The sequence below is a fragment of the Nerophis ophidion genome, linkage group LG01, assembly GCF_033978795.1.
Source record: "Nerophis ophidion isolate RoL-2023_Sa linkage group LG01, RoL_Noph_v1.0, whole genome shotgun sequence".
NCBI lineage: Eukaryota > Metazoa > Chordata > Actinopteri > Syngnathiformes > Syngnathidae > Nerophis > Nerophis ophidion.
In genome coordinates, this window is record NC_084611.1 from 15,727,823 (window position 1) to 15,747,528 (window position 19,706).

The 19,706-nt window shown below is 36.0% G+C and overlaps 1 protein-coding gene across 3 annotated transcripts in view; it reads right to left on the reverse strand.

Moving 5' to 3' along the window:
- LOC133550997 (tenascin-like) overlaps nt 1-19,706 on the reverse strand; it is a 274,146-nt gene that overhangs the window by 76,788 nt on the left and 177,652 nt on the right. The gene's annotated exons all lie outside the window — the stretch shown is intronic.

Genomic DNA, 19,706 nt, shown 5'->3' on the forward strand with positions numbered 1-19,706 from the left:
CTCCAAATGTGTTAACGGAAACTATGACTAAGATGTCCATTGCAGTCAAACCCTTGTTGTGTAGTAAGTACAATACTCACAGTATTAACACTTTGTAGGGCGCGACAACACAGTCCCATTAATGGCAAAGAATACTTCCTGACTAGATGAACAGAAATGAAGGCGTAGTTGCAAATGATACTCAGAAGCATATGAAAACGGTCACGCCTATGGATCATGTTTTGTTTTGGTCATGTTCGGTTTTGTTTTTTGGACACTCAATTCCTGGTTTGTTTTCGTTACCATGCCAACTCATTTGTGTTCGCCTTGTCTTCATGTCACGCCCCTGTCTTCTTGTCTCACACCTGTTTGCACTTACCATGTTCATTATTTAAGCCACAGTTACCAGGTAGTCAGCCTGGCAACATCACCTCCTTCACCCTCTCGATTATCTGCTTCATGCCTCGCTATGCAGTTCACTTTGTCCATGCCACGTAAATTTTGTCATTTATGCCACAGTGCAAGTTTTTGTTATTCATATCTTCTTGTCTCACACCTGTTTGCACTTACCATGTTCATTATTTAAGCCACAGTTACCAGGTAGTCAGCCTGGCAACATCACCTCCTTCACCCTCTCGATTATCTGCTTCATGCCTTGCTATGCAGTTCACTTTGTCCACGCCACGTAAATTGTGTTATTTATGCCACAGTGCAAGTTTTTCTTATTCATGTCTTCTTGTCTCACACCTGTTTGCACTTACCATGTTCATTATTTAAGCCAAACTTACCAGGTAGTCAGCCTGGCAACATCACCTCCTTCACCCTCTCGATTATCTGCTTCATGCCTTGCTATGCAGTTAATTTTGTCCACGCCACGTAAATTTTGTTATTTATGCCACAGTGCAAGTTTTTCTTATTCATGTCTTCTTGTCTCACACCTGTTTGCACTTACCATGTTCATTATTTAAGCCACAGTTACCAGGTAGTCAGCCTGGCAACATCACCTCCTTCACCCTCTCGATTATCTGCTTCATGCCTCGCTATGCAGTTCACTTTGTCCACGCCACGTAAATTTTGTCATATATGCCACAGTGCAAGTTTTTGTTATTCATGCCACAGTGCAAGTGTTTTTGTTTCATGTTTGTAGTTTGTAGCCTTTATCGTAGTCTTTTGTTTCCTAGCCCAGTTTTTGTACTTCCGGCCTCGTGCGCGCCTTTTGTTTATTCCTGTTACGAGTAAAATAAATATGTACCTACCTTCCCGCCGTTTCCACTCCATTCACTTCGCACCTCGGGAAAACAACCCAAGTCCAAGTCCGAGTTTGACAAAAACACAATTTAACAATTTAACAGCGCAGTTGTTATTATCATCTCACTGTTAAATATTTTAATACATTTTTTTAGATTTTATTATTTAACTACAGTTTTTAATTTGTACCCTATGTGCGCAGGTCGCCAAAACGCCACTACGCGTAAGAGGAACTGAAATGCTTAAATGTCCAGGGTGAATGGAGTGTGTGCATGTTGGAACGATTCAAATCAACTGAGAAAATTTTGGATATGGACAGGTTTGTATATTGCCCATTCATTGTCAATGGAGAGAAAATTACTGGAAATTCCGGAAAAAACAGTAGTTTTGGGAAAGCAAAAACATGTTTTGTGTTCGATATATGGGAAGAGTGGTGTGGGTGGATGGTTGAAAGATTTTAAAAAAATACGAAAAACTTTCCCATTCTTCTGAATGGGAATTCCCTGGAAATTTGGGGAAAAACAAGAATTTTTAAAAATATTGATGTTAGCACAATTGTCGTTGATGGTATTAATAGGTTGATGTTGCAATTTTTCAAAACAGTTGAAAAATGTTGACGTAGAGACAGTTTGAATATCAATTAGTATTTTAGAATTTTTGGAATTTCGGTAAAAACTGGATTTTTTAAGAAACAAAAAAAATTACTGTTGTTGTCTGAATTAAAACCAATGTTTCAAAGTTGGAATGGTCGAAACATACTTTCCAGGATTAGGTAAAGTACGTAAAAATAGGGAATTTGGGGGAAGATACATTTTTTTTGTGTTCGATATATTGGAAGAGCGGTGTAAAAATTGAGAATTTGGGGGGAGAGAAAAAATGTTTTGTGTTTGATATATTGGAAGAGCGGTGTGGTTGTGTAGCTGAAAGATTTAAAAAAATACGAAAAACTTTCCCATTCGTATGAATGGGAATTCCATGGAAATTTGGGGAAAAACAAGAATTTTTAAAAATATTGATGTTAGCACAATTGTCGTTGATGGTATTAATAGGTTGATGTTGCAATTTTTCAAAACAGTTGAAAAATATTGGAAATTTGGGGAAAAACAAGAATTTTTAAAAATATTGATGTTAGCACAATTGTCCTAAATGGTATTAATAGGTTGATGTTGCAATTTTTCAAAACAGTTGAAAAATGTTGACGTAGAGACAGTTTGAATTTCAATTGGTATTTGGAATTCCTGGAATTTCAGGAAAACCAGGATTTTTTAAGAAACAAAATTTTTTTTTATTGTTGTTGTCTCAATTAAAACCAATGTTTCAAAGTTGGAATGGTTGAAACATACTTTCCAGGATTAGGTAAAGTAGGTAAAAATAGGGAATTTGGGGGAAGAGAAAAAATGTTTTGTGTTCGATATATTGGAAGAGCGGTGTGGTTGTATAGTTAAAAGATCTGAAAAAATGCGAAAAACTTTCCCCTTCATATGAATGGGAATTCCCTGGAAATTTGGGAATAAACAAGATTTTTTTTAAATATTGATGTTAGCACACTTGTCCTAGAAGATATCAATAGGTTGATGTTGGAATTTTTCAAAACCGTTGAAAAATCTTGATGTAGAAACAGTTTGATTTTCAATTATCAATCCATCCATTTTCTACCGCTTATTCCCCTTGGGATAGAGGGGGGCGCTGGCACCTATCTCAGCTACAATCGTTCGGAAGGCAACGTATACCCTGGACAAGTCGCAACCTGTTACAGGATTTTCAATTAGTATTTCAGAATTCCTGGAATTTCGGGAAAACCAAGATTTTTTAGGGGAAAAAAAAGATAACTTTTGTTGTTCTAATTAAAAATATTTTTTGGAAGGTGGAATGGTTGAAAATTGTGAACTGTGAAAACTTTCCAGGAAGAGGTGAAAATAGGGCTTTGGAAAACCGGTAATTCTGGGAATTCCTGGAAATTTGTCCCAGGTGAGATGAGCGTGTAGATCAGGGGTGTCAAACTCAAATACAGAGTGGGCCAACATTTAAAACTGAACAAAGCCGTGGGCCAAGGTTGAACAAACTAGCCTTTTAATAGGGACCCAAACAGGTTTTTCATTGAATATTGAACAGGCAAGGCTTATATAACTTTATAGTGACATGCAAAATCCAGTTTCAAATAATAGTAATAATAATGTAAAGATCAAAATAAACTTTTTTTCCACAGGCTAATAATACATTTGAAAATAAAATAACAATGAATGAATCAAACATTCCAGCCTTGAAATAGCAAGAGAAAGTGCGTGAATAAAACGTTAATTAGGGCTCAATTTGCGACACTGATTTGCTTTAAAACTAAACATGGAACGAGAGACGCTTATACAACCTAATAGTGCAAAATCCAATTTCGAAAAAGAAACGAAAAAACATCAATAGTATATTAAATACAATTTGAATGAAAAATATTATGCCTTTTTTCTACTTGCAGCCTTCTGAGGTAAATATCAACATGAACTTTTTCCACAGGCTAATAAATTAGAAAATAAAATAACAATGAGGTGGGCGGGGTTTGCGGGGGGTAGGGTATGGTGGTAGCGGGGGGGCTGCAAGGGTTTCTGGGTATTTGTTCTGTTGTGTTACAGTGTGGATGTTCTGCCGAAATGTGTTTGTCATTCTTATTTGGTGTGGGTTCGCAGTGTGGCGCATATTTGTTACAGTGTTCAAGTCGTTTATACGGCCACCCTCAGTGTGACCTGTATGGCTGTTGACCAAGTATGAATTTCGATCACTTGTGTGCGTCTGGGGCTTCACGGTGGCAGAAGGGTTAGTGCGTCTGCCTCACAATACGAAGTTCCTGCAGTCCTGGGTTCAAATCCAGGCTCGGGATCTTTCTGTGTGGAGTTTGCATGTTCTCCCCGTGAATGCGTGGGTTCCCTCCGGGTACTCCGGCTTCCTCCCACTTCCAAAAACATGCACCTGGGGATAGGTTGATTGGCAACACTAAATTGGCCCTCGTGTGTGAATGTGAGTGTGAATGTTGTCTGTCTATCTGTGTTGGCCCTGCGATGGGGTGGCGACTTGTCCAGGGTGTACCCCGCCTTCCGCCCGATTGTAGCTGAGATAGGCGCCAGCGCCCCCCGCGACCCCGAAAGGGAATAAGCGGTAGAAAATGGATGGATGGATGGATGTTAGCACAATTGTCCTAAATGGTATTAATAGGTTGATGTTGCAATTTTTCAAAACAGTTGAAAAATGTTGACGTAGAGACAGTTTGAATATCAATTAGTATTTTAGAATTTTTGGAATTTCGGTAAAAACTGGATTTTTTAAGAAACAAAAAAAATTACTGTTGTTGTTTCAATTAAAACCAATGTTTCAAAGTTGGAATGGTCGAAACATACTTTCCAGGATTAGGTAAAGTAGGTAAAAATAGGGAATTTGGGGGAAGAGAAAAAATGTTCTGTGTTCGATATATTGGAAGAGCGGTGTGGTTGTATAGTTGAAAGTTCTGAAAAAATGCGAAAAACTTTCCCCTTCATATGAATGGGAATTCCCTGGAAATTTGGGGAAAAACAAGAATTTTTAAAAATATTGATGTTAGCACAATTGTCGTTGATGGTATTAATAGGTTGATGTTGCAATTTTTCAAAACAGTTGGAAAATGTTGACGTAGAGACAGTTTGAATATCAATTATTATTTTAGAATTTTTGGAATTTCGGTAAAAACTGGATTTTTTAAGAAACAAAAAAAATTACTGTTGTTGTCTGAATTAAAACCAATGTTTCAAAGTTGGAATGGTTGAAACATACTTTCCAGGATTAGGTAAAGTAGGTAAAAATGGAGAATTTGGGGGAAGAGAAAAAATGTTTTGTGTTCGATATATTGGAAGAGCGGTGTGGTTGTATAGTTGAAAGTTCTGAAAAAATGCGAAAAACTTTCCCCTTCATATGAATGGGAATTCCCTGGAAATTTGGGGAAAAACAAGAATTTTTTAAAATATTGATGTTAGCACAATTGTCGTTGATGGTATTAATAGGTTGATGTTGCAATTTTTCAAAACAGTTGAAAAATATTGGAAATTTGGGGAAAAACAGGAATTTTTAAAAATATTGATGTTAGCACAATTGTCCTAAATGGTATTAATAGGTCGATGTTGCAATTTTTCAAAACAGTTGGAAAATGTTGACGTAGAGACAGTTTGAATATCAATTAGTATTTTAGAATTTTTGGAATTTCGATAAAAACTGGATTTTTTAAGAAACAAAAAAAATTACTGTTGTTGTCTCAATTAAAACCAATGTTTCAAAGGTGGAATGGTCGAAACATACTTTCCAGGATTAGGTAAAGTAGGTAAAAATAGGGAATTTGGGGGAAGAGAAAATTTTTTTTGTGTTTGATATATTGGAAGAGCGGTGTGGGTGGATGGTTGAAAGATTTAAAAAAATACGAAAAACTTTCCCATTCTTCTGAATGGGAATTCCCTGGAAATTTGGGGAAAAACAAGAATTTTTAAAAATATTGATGTTAGCACAATTGTCGTTGATGGTATTAATAGGTTGATGTTGCAATTTTTCAAAACAGTTGAAAAATATTGGAAATTTGGGGAAAAACAAGAATTTTTAAAAATATTGATGTTAGCACAATTGTCCTAAATGGTATTAATAGGTTGATGTTGCAATTTTTCAAAACAGTTGAAAAATGTTGACGTAGAGACAGTTTGAATTTCAATTGGTATTTGGAATTCCTGGAATTTCGGGAAAACCGGGATTTTTTAAGAAACAAAAAAAAAAATTATTGTTGTTGTCTGAATTAAAACCAATGTTTCAAAGTTGGAATGGTTGAAACATACTTTCCAGGATTAGGTAAAGTAGGTAAAAATAGGGAATTTGGGGGAAGGGAAAAAATGTTTTGTGTTCGATATATTGGAAGAGCGGTGTGGGTGGATGGTTGAAAGATTAAAAAATAATACAAAAAACTTTCCCATTCTTCTGAATGGGAATTCCCTGGAAATTTGGGGTAAAACAAGAATTTTTAAAAATATTGATGTTAGCACAATTGTCGTTGACGGTATTAATAGGTTGATGTTGCAATTTTTCAAAACAGTTGAAAAATATTGGAAATTTGGGGAAAAACAAGAATTTTTAAAAATATTGATGTTAGCACAATTGTCCTAAATGGTATTAATAGGTTGATGTTGCAATTTTTCAAAACAGTTGGAAAATGTTGACGTAGAGACAGTTTGAATATCAATTAGTATTTTAGAATTTTTGGAATTTCGGTAAAAACTGGATTTTTTAAGAAACAAAAAAAATTACTGTTGTTGTCTGAATTAAAACCAATGTTTCAAAGTTGGAATGGTTGAAACATACTTTCCAGGATTAGGTAAAGTAGGTAAAAATAGGGAATTTGGGGGAAGAGAAAAAATGTTTTGTGTTCGATATATTGGAAGAGCGGTGTGGTTGTATAGTTGAAAGTTCTGAAAAAATGCGAAAAACTTTCCCCTTCATATGAATGGGAATTCCCTGGAAATTTGGGGAAAAACAATAATTTTTTAAAATATTGATGTTAGCACAATTGTCGTTGATGGTATTAATAGGTTGATGTTGCAATTTTTCAAAACAGTTGAAAAATATTGGAAATTTGGGGAAAAACAAGAATTTTTAAAAATATTGATGTTAGCACAATTGTCCTAAATGGTATTAATAGGTTGATGTTGCAATTTTTCAAAACAGTTGAAAAATGTTGACGTAGAGACAGTTTGAATATCAATTAGTATTTTAGAATTTTTGGAATTTCGGTAAAAACTGGATTTTTTAAGAAACAAAAAAAATTACTGTTGTTGTCTGAATTAAAACCAATGTTTCAAAGTTGGAATGGTTGAAACATACTTTCCAGGATTAGTTAAAGTAGGTAAAAATAGGGAATTTGGGGGAAGAGAAAAAATGTTTTGTGTTCGATATATTGGAAGAGCGGTGTGGGTGGATGGTTGAAAGATTTAAAAAAATACGAAAAACTTTCCCATTCTTCTGAATGGGAATTCCCTGGAAATTTGGGGAAAAACAAGAATTTTAAAAAATATTGATGTTAGCACAATTGTCGTTGATGGTATTAATAGGTTGACGTTGCAATTTTTCAAAACAGTTGAAAAATGTTGACGTAGAGACAGTTTGAATTTCAATTGGTATTTGGAATTCCTGGAATTTCGGGAAATCCAGGATTTTTTAAGAAACAAAAAAAAAAATACTGTCGTTGTCTCAATTAAAACCAATGTTTCAAAGTTGGAATGGTTGAAACATACTTTCCAGGATTAGGTAAAGTACGTAAAAATAGGGAATTTGGGGGAAGAGAAATTTTTTTTGTGTTCGATATATTGGAAGAGCGGTGTGGTTGTGTAGCTGAAAGATTTAAAAAAATACGAAAAACTTTCCCATTCGTATGAATGGGAATTCCATGGAAATTTGGGGAAAAACAAGAATTTTTAAAAATATTGATGTTAGCACAATTGTCGTTGATGGTATTAATAGGTTGATGTTGCAATTTTTCAAAACAGTTGGAAAATGTTGACGTAGAGACAGTTTGAATATCAATTAGTATTTTAGAATTTTTGGAATTTCGGTAAAAACTGGATTTTTTAAGAAACAAAAAAAATTACTGTTGTTGTCTGAATTAAAACCAATGTTTCAAAGTTGGAATGGTTGAAACATACTTTCCAGGATTAGGTAAAGTAGGTAAAAATAGGGAATTTGGGGGAAGAGAAAAAATGTTCTGTGTTCGATATATTGGAAGAGCGGTGTGGTTGTATAGTTGAAAGTTCTGAAAAAATGCGAAAAACTTTCCCCTTCATATGAATGGGAATTCCCTGGAAATTTGGGGAAAAACAAGAATTTTTAAAAATATTGATGTTAGCACAATTGTCGTTGACGGTATTAATAGGTTGATGTTGCAATTTTTCAAAACAGTTGAAAAATATTGGAAATTTGGGGAAAAACAAGAATTTTTAAAAATATTGATGTTAGCACAATTGTCGTTGACGGTATTAATAGGTTGATGTTGCAATTTTTCAAAACAGTTGAAAAATATTGGAAATTTGGGGAAAAACAAGAATTTTAAAAAATATTGATGTTAGCACAATTGTCGTTGATGGTATTAATAGGTTGATGTTGCAATTTTTCAAAACAGTTGGAAAATGTTGACGTAGAGACAGTTTGAATATCAATTAGTATTTTAGAATTTTTGGAATTTCGGTAAAAACTGGATTTTTTAAGAAACAAAAAAAATTACTGTTGTTGTCTGAATTAAAACCAATGTTTCAAAGTTGGAATGGTCGAAACATACTTTCCAGGATTAGGTAAAGTACGTAAAAATGGAGAATTTGGGGGAAGAGAACATTTTTTTTTGTGTTTGATATAAGAGCGGTGTGGGTGGATGGTTGAAAGATTTTAAAAAATACAAAAAACTTTCCCATTCTTCTGAATGGGAATTCCCTGGAAATTTGGGGAAAAACAAGATTTTTTAAAAATATTGATGTTAGCACAATTGTCGTTGATGGTATTAATAGGTTGATGTTGCAATTTTTTAAAACAGTTGAAAAATATTGGAAATTTGGGGAAAAACAAGAATTTTTAAAAATATTGATGTTAGCACAATTGTCGTTGATGGTATTAATAGGTTGATGTTGCAATTTTTCAAAACAGTTGAAAAATGTTGACGTAGAGACAGTTTGAATTTCAATTGGGATTTGGAATTCCTGGAATTTCAGGAAAACCGGGATTTTTTAAGAGACAAAAAAAATACTGTTGTTGTCTGAATTAAAACCAATGTTTCAAAGTTGGAATGGTTGAAACATACTTTCCAGGATTAGGTAAAGTAGGTAAAAATGGAGAATTTGGGGGAAGAGAAAAAATGTTTTGTGTTCGATATATTGGAAGAGTGGTGTGGGTGGATGGTTGAAAGATTTAAAAAAATACGAAAAACTTTCCCATTCTTCTGAATGGGAATTCCCTGGAAATTTGGGGAAAAACAAGAATTTTTAAAAATATTGATGTTAGCACAATTGTCGTTGATGGTATTAATAGGTTGATGTTGCAATTTTTCAAAACAGTTGAAAAATATTGGAAATTTGGGGAAAAACAGGAATTTTTAAAAATATTGATGTTAGCACAATTGTCCTAAATGGTATTAATAGGTTGATGTTGCAATTTTTCAAAACAGTTGGAAAATGTTGACGTAGAGACAGTTTGAATATCAATTATTATTTTAGAATTTTTGGAATTTCGGTAAAAACTGGATTTTTTAAGAAACAAAAAAAATTACTGTTGTTGTCTCAATTAAAACCAATGTTTCAAAGTTGGAATGGTTGAAACATACTTTCCAGGATTAGGTAAAGTAGGTAAAAAAAGGGAATTTGGGGGAAGAGAAAAAATTTTCTGTGTTCGATATATTGCAAGAGCGGTGTGGTTGTATAGTTGAAAGTTCTGAAAAAATGCGGAAAAACTTTCCCCTTCATATGAATGGGAATTCCCTGGAAATTTGGGGAAAAACAAGAATTTTCTAAAATATTGATGTTAGCACAATTGTCCTAAATGGTATTAATAGGTTGATGTTGCAATTTTTCAAAACAGTTGAAAAATGTTGACGTAGAGACAGTTTGAATTTCAATTGGTATTTGGAATTCCTGGAATTTCGGGAAAACCGGGATTTTTTAAGAGACAAAAAAAAAATATTGTTGTTGTCTGAATTAAAACAAATGTTTCAAAGTTGGAATGGTTGAAACATACTTTCCAGGATTAGGTAAAGTAGGTAAAAATAGGGAATTTGAGGGAAGAGAAAAAATGTTTTGTGTTTGATATATTGGAAGAGCGGTGTGGGTGGATGGTTGAAAGTTCTGAAAAAATGCGAAAAACTTTCCCCTTCATCTGAATGGGAATTCCCTGTAAATTTGGGAATAAACAAGAATTTTTTTAAATATTGATGTTAGCACACTTGTCCTAGAAGATATCAATAGGTTGATGTTGGAATTTTTCAAAACCGTTGAAAAATGTTGATGTAGAAACAGTTTGATTTTCAATTATCCATCCATCCATTTTCTACCGCTTATTCCCTTTGGGATAGAGGGGGGCGCTGGCGCCTATCTCAGCTACAATCATTCGGAAGGCAACGTATACCCTGGACAAGTCGCAACCTTTTACAGGATTTTCAATTAGTATTTCAGAATTCCTGGAATTTCGGGAAAACCAAGATTTTTTAGGGGAAAAAAAAGATAACTTTTGTTGTTCTAATTAAAAATATTTTTTGGAAGGTGGAATGGTTGAAAATTGTGAACTGTGAAAACTTTCCAGGAAGAGGTGAAAATAGGGCTTTGGAAAACCGGTAATTCTGGGAATTCCTGGAAATTTGTCCCAGGTGAGATGAGCGTGTAGATCAGGGGTGTCAAACTCAAATACAGAGTGGGCCAACATTTAAAACTGAACAAAGCTGCGGGCCAAGGTTGAACAAACTAACCTTTTAATAGGGACCCAAACAGGTTTTTCATTGAATATTGAACAGGCAAGGCTTATATAACTTTATAGTGACATGCAAAATCCAGTTTCAAATAATAGTAATAATAATGTAAAGATCAAAATAAACTTTTTTTCCACAGGCTAATAATACATTTGAAAATAAAATAACAATGAATGAATCAAACATTCCAGCCTTGAAATAGCAAGAGAAAGTGCGTGAATAAAACGTTAATTAGGGCTCAATTTGCGACACTGATTTGCTTTAAAACTAAACATGGAACGAGAGACGCTTATATAACCTAATAGTGCAAAATCCAATTTCGAAAAAGAAACGAAAAAACATCAATAGTATATTAAATACAATTTGAATGAAAAATATTATGCCTTTTTTCTACTTGCAGCCTTCTGAGGTAAATATCAACATGAACTTTTTCCACAGGCTAATAAATTAGAAAATAAAATAACAATGAGGTGGGCGGGGTTTGCGGGGGGTAGGGTATGGTGTTAGCGGGGGTGCTGCAAGGGTTTCTGGGTATTTGTTCTGTTGTGTTACAGTGTGGATGTTCTGCCGAAATGTGTTTGTCATTCTTATTTGGTGTGGGTTCGCAGTGTGGCGCATATTTGTTACAGTGTTCAAGTCGTTTATACGGCCACCCTCAGTGTGACCTGTATGGCTGTTGACCAAGTATGAATTATATATATATATATATAGGGCTTCACGGTGGCAGAGGGGTTAGTGCGTCTGCCTCACAATACGAAGTTCCTGCAGTCCTGGGTTCAAATCCAGGCTCGGGATCTTTCTGTGTGGAGTTTGCATGTTCTCCCCGTGAATGCGTGGGTTCCCTCCGGGTACTTCGGCTTCCTCCCACTTCCAAAGACATGCACCTGGGGATAGGTTGATTGGCAACACTAAATTGGCCCTAGTGTGTGAATGTGAGTGTGAATGTTGTCTGTCTATCTGTGTTGGCCCTGCGATGGGGTGGCGACTTGTCCAGGGTGTACCTCGCCTTCCGCCCGATTGTAGCTGAGATAGGCGCCAGCGCTCCCCGCGACCCCGAAAGGGAATAAGGGGTAGAAAATGGATGGATGGATGGATGTGTGCGTCTGTGAAAGCCATAGATATTTTGTGATTGGGCCGGCACGCAAATTCCGTGCCTTTAAGGCACGCCCCGAGTATTGTTGTCCAGGTGGAAATCGGGAGAAAGGTTGCCCGGGAGATTTTCGGGAGGGGCACTGAACTATAGGAGTCATCCAGGGAAATCGGGAGGGTTGGCAAGTGTGAGTATTAGCGGTGAATGTGGTGTTATAATATGTTATATTGTCATTATACCGGCAGAGTTTCAATTAATCAATGTTTACTTATATAGCCCTAAATCACTAGTGTCTCAAAGGGCTGCACAAACCACTACGACATCCTCGGTAGGCCCACATAAGGGCAAGGAAAACTCCCACCCAGTGGGACATCGGTGACAATAATGACCCAGTGGGACGTCGGTGACAATGATGACTATGAGAACCTTGGAGAGGAGGAAAGCAATGGATGTCGGGCGGGTCTAACATGATACTGTGAAAGTTCAATCCATAATGGATCCAACACAGTCGCGAGAGTCCAGTCCAAAGCGGATCCAACACAGCAGCGAGAGTCCCGTTCACAGTGGAGCCAGCAGGAAACCATCCCAAGCGGAGGCGGATCAGCAGCGCAGAGATGTCCCCAGCCGATACACAGGCGAGCAGTTTGACACCCATGGTGTAGATGATGGAACTGTTCAAATCGGTTGAGAAATGTGGCAAACTGTGCGAGTTCGAACAATGTCCCATTCACCTTTAATGGCCAAAATGTCCTGTAAAATGCTTGGGCGTTCACACAATAAATGAACACGTATTATCACCTCAGGAAAACACAAAAGTACCGATAACTGGTAATGAGTCCCAGCTGCCCTGACTGATCACTGTATCAGTTTCTAAGTGAAACGTTTAGGAAGTGGATCGAACTTTCACAGTATCATGTTAGACCCGCTCGACATCCATTGCTTTCCTCCTCTCCAAGGTTCTCATAGTCATTATTGTCACCGACGTCCCACTGGGTGTGAGTTTTCCTTGCCCTTATGTGGGCCTACCGAGGATGTCGTAGTGGTTTGTGCAGCCCTTTGAGACACTAGTGATTTAGGGCTATATAAGTAAACATTGATTGATTGATTGATTGAAGTAGAAGCGGAAAGTTGTATATCATGTAGTATCAGTGCTGGATATATTGTAGTACGATATTTGAGAGCTCATTTAGACGCCTGGCACAGGAAGGACAGTTTCACCGCGGCGTGAACTCATTCGTCACACACGATAGACTCGAGGAAAGACTCCGCCTGTGCGCCACTGATAATCCGCATCTCAAGAGGCGGCTGCCAGTGTGTCGTCTGGATGTCACCTCACCATCCTCTCAGCAGGCGCGACAATGCCCCCCTCGCGGGCCTGACTGGAAGAACGACTGCTGCGTTCTCAACCCGCTGGCTCGCATTCCCGGGAGAAGAACGGCACTTTTTGGAATTACGGAGTAACTAACCAGAGAGTTTCGCTAAAAAAAAGAAGTGTACATCTGAAAAATTTGCTACGAAAAAAGCTAGCATTCTAATTTTAGCATGCTTCCACGTTAATTGTTCACATCTGTCAAGTACCAAAATATTAGACTCCGAAGTGTGTACCTGGGAAATTGGCTAAAGCACCCATGATTTAGAAGTACAAACCCCGTTTTCATATGAGTTGCGAACTTGTGTTAGATGTAACTATAAACGGAATACAATGATTTGCAAATCATTTTCAACCCATATCCAGTTAAATATGCAACAAAGACAACATATTTGATGTTCAAACACTTATTTGGAACATCCCACAGGTGTGCAGGCTAATTGGGAACAGTTGGGTACCATGATTGGGTGTAAAAGCAGCTCCCATGAAATGCTAAGGAATTCACAAACAAGGATGGGGCGAGGGTCACCGATTTGTAAGCAAATTGTCGAACAGTTTTAGAACAACATTTCTCAACGAGCTATTGCAAGGAATTTAGGGGTTTTACCATCTACGGTCCGTAAAATCATCAAAAGGTTCAGAAAATCTGGAGAAATCACCGCACGTAAGCGATGATATTATAAACCTTTGATCCCTCAGGCGGTACTGCATCAAAAACTGACATCAGTATGTAAATGATATCACCACATGGGCTCAGGAACACTTCATAAAACCACTGTCAGTAACTACAGTTGGTCGCTACATCTGTAAGTACAAGTTAAAACTACTATGTAAAGCCAAACTCATTTATCAACAGCACCCAGAAACGCTGCCCGATTCGCTGGGCTTGAGCTAATCTAAGATGGACTGATGCAAAGTGGAAAAGTGTTCTGTGGTCTGACGAGTACACATTTCAAATTATATTTGGAAACTGTGTACGTGTTGTCCTCCAGAACAAAGAGGAAAATAACCATCCGGATTGTTATAGGCGCAAAGTTCAAAAGCCAGCATCTGTGATGGTATGGGGGTGTATTAGTGCCCAAGGCATGGCTAACTTACACATCTGTGAAGGCACCATTAATTCTTAATGGTCCATACAGGTTTTGGAGCAATATATGTTGTCATCCAAGCAACGTTATCATGCACGCCCCTGCTTATTTCAGCAAGACAATGCCAAGCCACGTGTTACAACAGCGTTGCTTCGTAGTAAAAGAGTGCCGGTACTTTCCTTGCCCGCCTGCAGTCCAGACCTGTCCCCCATTGATAATGTGTGGCGCATTATGAAGCGTAAAATACGACAGCAGAGACCCCGGACTGTTGAACGACTGAAGCTCTACATAAAACAAGAATGGGAAAGAATTCCACTTTCAAAGCTTCAACAATTAGTTTCCTCAGTTCCCAAACGTTTATTGAGTGTTGTTAAAAGAAAAGGTGATGTAACACAGTGGTGAACATGCCCTTTCCCAACTACTTCGTCGCGTGTTGCAGCCATGAAAATCTAAGTTAATTATTGTTTGCAAAAAAAATAAATAAAGTTTATGAGTTTGAACATCAAATATCTTGTCTTGTTAGTGCATTCAACTGAATATGGGTTGAATATGATTAGCAAATCATTGTATTCCGTTTATATTCAACACAATTTCCCAACTCATATGGAAACTGGGTTTGTGGATAAAACATACATACATATATATATGTATATATATATATTTGGGTTGTACAGTATACCGGTACTAGTATAGTACCGCGGTACTAATGAATCAAAAACGGTACTATACTCTGTTTGAAAAGTTCCGGTACCCTTTTTTTTCCAATTAATTTTTGTAACAGTCATGACTGCACACTGTCGTCATGTCGCGACATTGCTGGTTTTAAGAGCAGAGGAGCCTGTTCGACAACACACCCGCACAGAGTACTTACAAGCAGACACAGCCTGTAGACAGAAACGGGAGAATGGACGCATTTTGGCTTAAAAACTACGGCTAAAGTTGAAGATATAAAACACTGAAACTCCCCTCAGGAAGAGGCGTATTCAGACATGGCTAGCTAACTTTTTGCTCCTTCTAAATCATGGGTGCTTTAGCTAATTTCACAGGTACACACCTCGGAGTCTAATATTTTGGTACTTGACAGATGTTACCGGTTATCGTGGAAGCATGCTAAAATTAGAATAGTAGCTTTTTTTTTTTAGCAATTTCTGTTTTGTTAGTTTTTGTTTTGTTTGTTTTTGTAAGTATCAATTTCTAAAAATATGTTTTTAGGCCCTCTCCATGCAACCAGAATTAGCTTTTCTAACCTGTAACCTGTTTTGAAAAAGTTTCATTGTAATTATTTGATCATATACAGTGCGAGAATCGGTTTGAATCAAGTATTTATACACATAGATATACATGTAGTGTTATATATATATATATATATATATATATATATATATATATATATATATATATATATATACATATACATATATATATATGTATATATACATATATATATATATATATATATATACATATACATATACATATATATATATATATATATATATATATATATATATATATATATATATATATATATATACGTATATATAGGGCTTCACGGTGGCAGAGGGGTTGGTGCGTCTGCCTCACAATACGAAGGTCCTGCAGTCCTGGGTTCAAATCCAGGCTCGGGATCTTTCTGTGTGGAGTTTGCATGTTCTCCCCGTGAATGCGTGGGTTCCCTCCGGGTACTCCGGCTTCCTCCCACTTCCAAAGACATGCACCTGGGAATAGGTTGATTGGCAACACTAAATTGGCCCTACTGTGTGAATGTGAGTGTGAATGTTGTCTGTCTATCTGTGTTGGCGAGGTGGCGACTTGTCCAGGGTGTACCCCGCCTTCCGCCCGATTGTAGCTGAGATAGGCGCCAGCGCCCCCCGCGACCCCAAAAGGGAACAAGCGGTAGGAAATGGATGGATGGATATATATATATATATATACATACATACATACATGTATATGTGTATATATGTATACATGTATACATATATATGTATATAAGTATGTATGTATGTATATATATATCTATACATATAAATTTATGTTTGCATATATATAGTCCTGGGTATGACGTTAAACTACATCCAGGCATTTAAAGTTAGCGCTTTTCTAGACACTGAAAGCGCTCACAGAGAAGTGGGACCCATCATTCATTCACACCTGGTGGTGGTAAGCTACATCAGTAGCCACAGCTGCCCTGGGGTAGACTGACGGAAGCGTGGCTGCCAGTTTGCGCCTACGGCCCCTCCGACCACCACCTATCATTCATTCATCATTCATTCACCAGTGTGAGCGGCACCGGGGGCAAAGGGTGAAGTGTCCTGCCCAAGGACACAACAGCAGCGATATTTTGGGATGTCAATAAGTGGGAAGGGAACCTGCAACCCTCAGGTTTCTGGCCGGCCGCTCTACCCACTACGCTATGCCGTAAATGTATGTATGTATATATGTATATGTATGTATGAGATGGGAGGTTGTGTATGAGGTTAGTGAGTCCCAACTAACGTCTATAAAATGCACACAAAGAAGCGTTTGCACCTTCTCTTGTGACTGGCGGGCGGTAAGAGCCATAAAGCTGAGCGGGTCCCTGGGTAAATGGGGCAGGGACAACCAACAGGACAGACTAAGTTCAACAGCCCAGTAAGGCAATTAGTCTAGGGGAAGGATCTTCGATATAAAATACCCCTTCCAACCCGCACCAAGCCAGCATGGAAGGTGTAGGCTAATAACCAGCATGAAAAGTACGCCAAGAAGACGATCGTTCACTATGGCAGAAACATGCTGAGGCTTTCGTCCAGCAGTGGACTGACAACGGCTGATGATGATGTATGTATACATAAATGTATGTATGTATATATGTATATGTATGTATGCATATATGTATGTGAGTATATGTATACATAAATGTATGTCTGTATATATGTATATGTAAACATATAAATGTATATGTGCACGTATGTATATATATATACACATATGTATATATATACAAATGTATGTATGTATGTATTAGGGCTGTGAATATTTGGGTGTCCCACGATTCGATTCAATATCGACTCTTGGGTCATGATTCGATAATATATCGATTTTTTCGATTCGTTTAAATTCTCGATTCAAAAAGGATATTTTTCCGATTCAAAACGATTCTGTATTCATTCAATACATAGGATTTCAGCAGGATCTACCCCAGTCTGTTGACATGCTAGCAGAGTAGTAGATTTTTTTGAAAAATTTTTTTATAATTGTAAAGGACAATGTTTTATCAACTGATTGTAATAATGTAAATTGGTTTTAACTATTAAACGAACCAAAAATATGACTAACTTTATCTTTGTGAAAACATTGGACACAGTATGTTGTCAAGCTTATGAGATGCGATGCAAGTGTAAGCCACTGTGACACTATTGTTCTTTTTTTTATTTTTATAAATGTCTAATGATGTCAATGAGGGATTTTTAATCACTGCTATGCTGAAATTATAACTAATATTGATACTGTTGTTGATAATATTCATTTTTGTTTCACTACTTTTGGTTTGTTCTGTCGTGTTTGTGTCTCCTTTCAATTGCTCTGTTTATTGCAGTTCTGAGTGTTGCTGGGTCAGGTTTGGTTTTGGAATTGGATTGCATTGTTATGGTATTGCTGTGTAGTGCTTTGTTGGATTGATAAAATAAAAAAATAAAAATATCCATCCATCCATCCATTTTCTACCGCTTATTCCCTTTTTGGGGTCGCGGGGGGCGCTGGCGCCTATCTCAGCTAGAATCGGGAGGAAGGCGGGGTACACCCTGGACAAAAAAAAAAATGAAAAAATGAAAAAAAAAAAATCTCATCGATTTTTTTAAAAAGAGAATCGATTCTGAATCGCACAACGTAAACGATTCGATTTGTATTCGAATCAATTTTTTCCCACACCCCTAGTATGTATGTATGCATACATGTATATATATATATATACATATATATATATATATATATATATATATACATATATATATATATATATATATATATGTATATATATATATATACATGTATGCATACATGTATATATATATATATATGTATGTATATGTATATATATATATATATATATATATATATATATATACATATATATATATATGAATGTATATGTATATATATATATATATATATATATATATATACATACATATATACATACATACGTACATTTATGCATATATACATACATACATATTTATGTATACATGTATGTTTGTTTGTATATATATACATACATACATACATGTATACATAAATATGTATGTATGTATATATATATATATGTAGGGGTTTGGGAAAAAATTGATTCGAATACAAATCTCGATTCTCACATTGTGCGATTCAGAATTGATTTTCATTTTAAAAAAATCGATTTTTATTTTATTGATTTTTTTTAAATTAATTTTTTTTTTAATGTTTTTTTTTTTTTTTATCAATCCAACAAACCACTACACAGCAATAACATAACAATGCAATCCAATTCCAAAACTAAACCTGACCCAGCAACACTCAGAACTGCAATAAACAGAGCAATTGAGAGGAGACACAAACACGACACAGAACAAACCAAAAGTAGTGAAACAAAAATGAATATTATCAACAACAGTATCAATGAAAGTTATAATTTCAGCATAGCAGTGATTAAAAATCCCTCATTGACATCATTAGACATTTATAAAAATAATAAAAAAGAACAATAGTGTCACAGGGGCTTACATTTGCATCGCATCTCATAAGCTTGACAACACACTGTGTCCAATGTTTTCACAAAGATAAAATAAGTCATATTTTTGGTTTGTTTAATAGTTAAAACAAATTTCCACATTGTCCAATTATAAAAGCTTTTTTTTTTTAAATCTACTATGTTTGCATGTCAGCAGACTGGGGTAGATCTTGCTGAAATCCTATGTATTGAATGAATACAGAATAGTTTTGAATCGGAAAAATATTGTTTTTAAATCGAGAATCGCCTGGAATCGGAAAAAAAAAATCGATATACAATCGAATCGTGACCCCAAGAATCGATATTGAATCGAAGATTTGCAGCCTAATGTATACATATATTTGTATATATCTATGTATGTAGGTATGTATATATATATATATATATATATGTATATATATATATATATATATATATATTTGTATATATTTATGTATGTAGGTATATATATATATATATATATATATATATATATATATATATATATATATATATATATATATATCTATAATCCATCCATATATTTTCTACTGCTTGTCCTTTTTGGGGTCTCGGGGGGTGCCTGGAGCCTATCTCAGCTGCATTCGGGCGGAAGCCCTTTTACACCCTGGACAAGTCGCCACCTATCTATATGATACATAATTGAAATTACGATAGCTCGGTTGGTAGAGTGGCCGTGCCAGCAACTTGAGGGTTGCAGGTTCGAT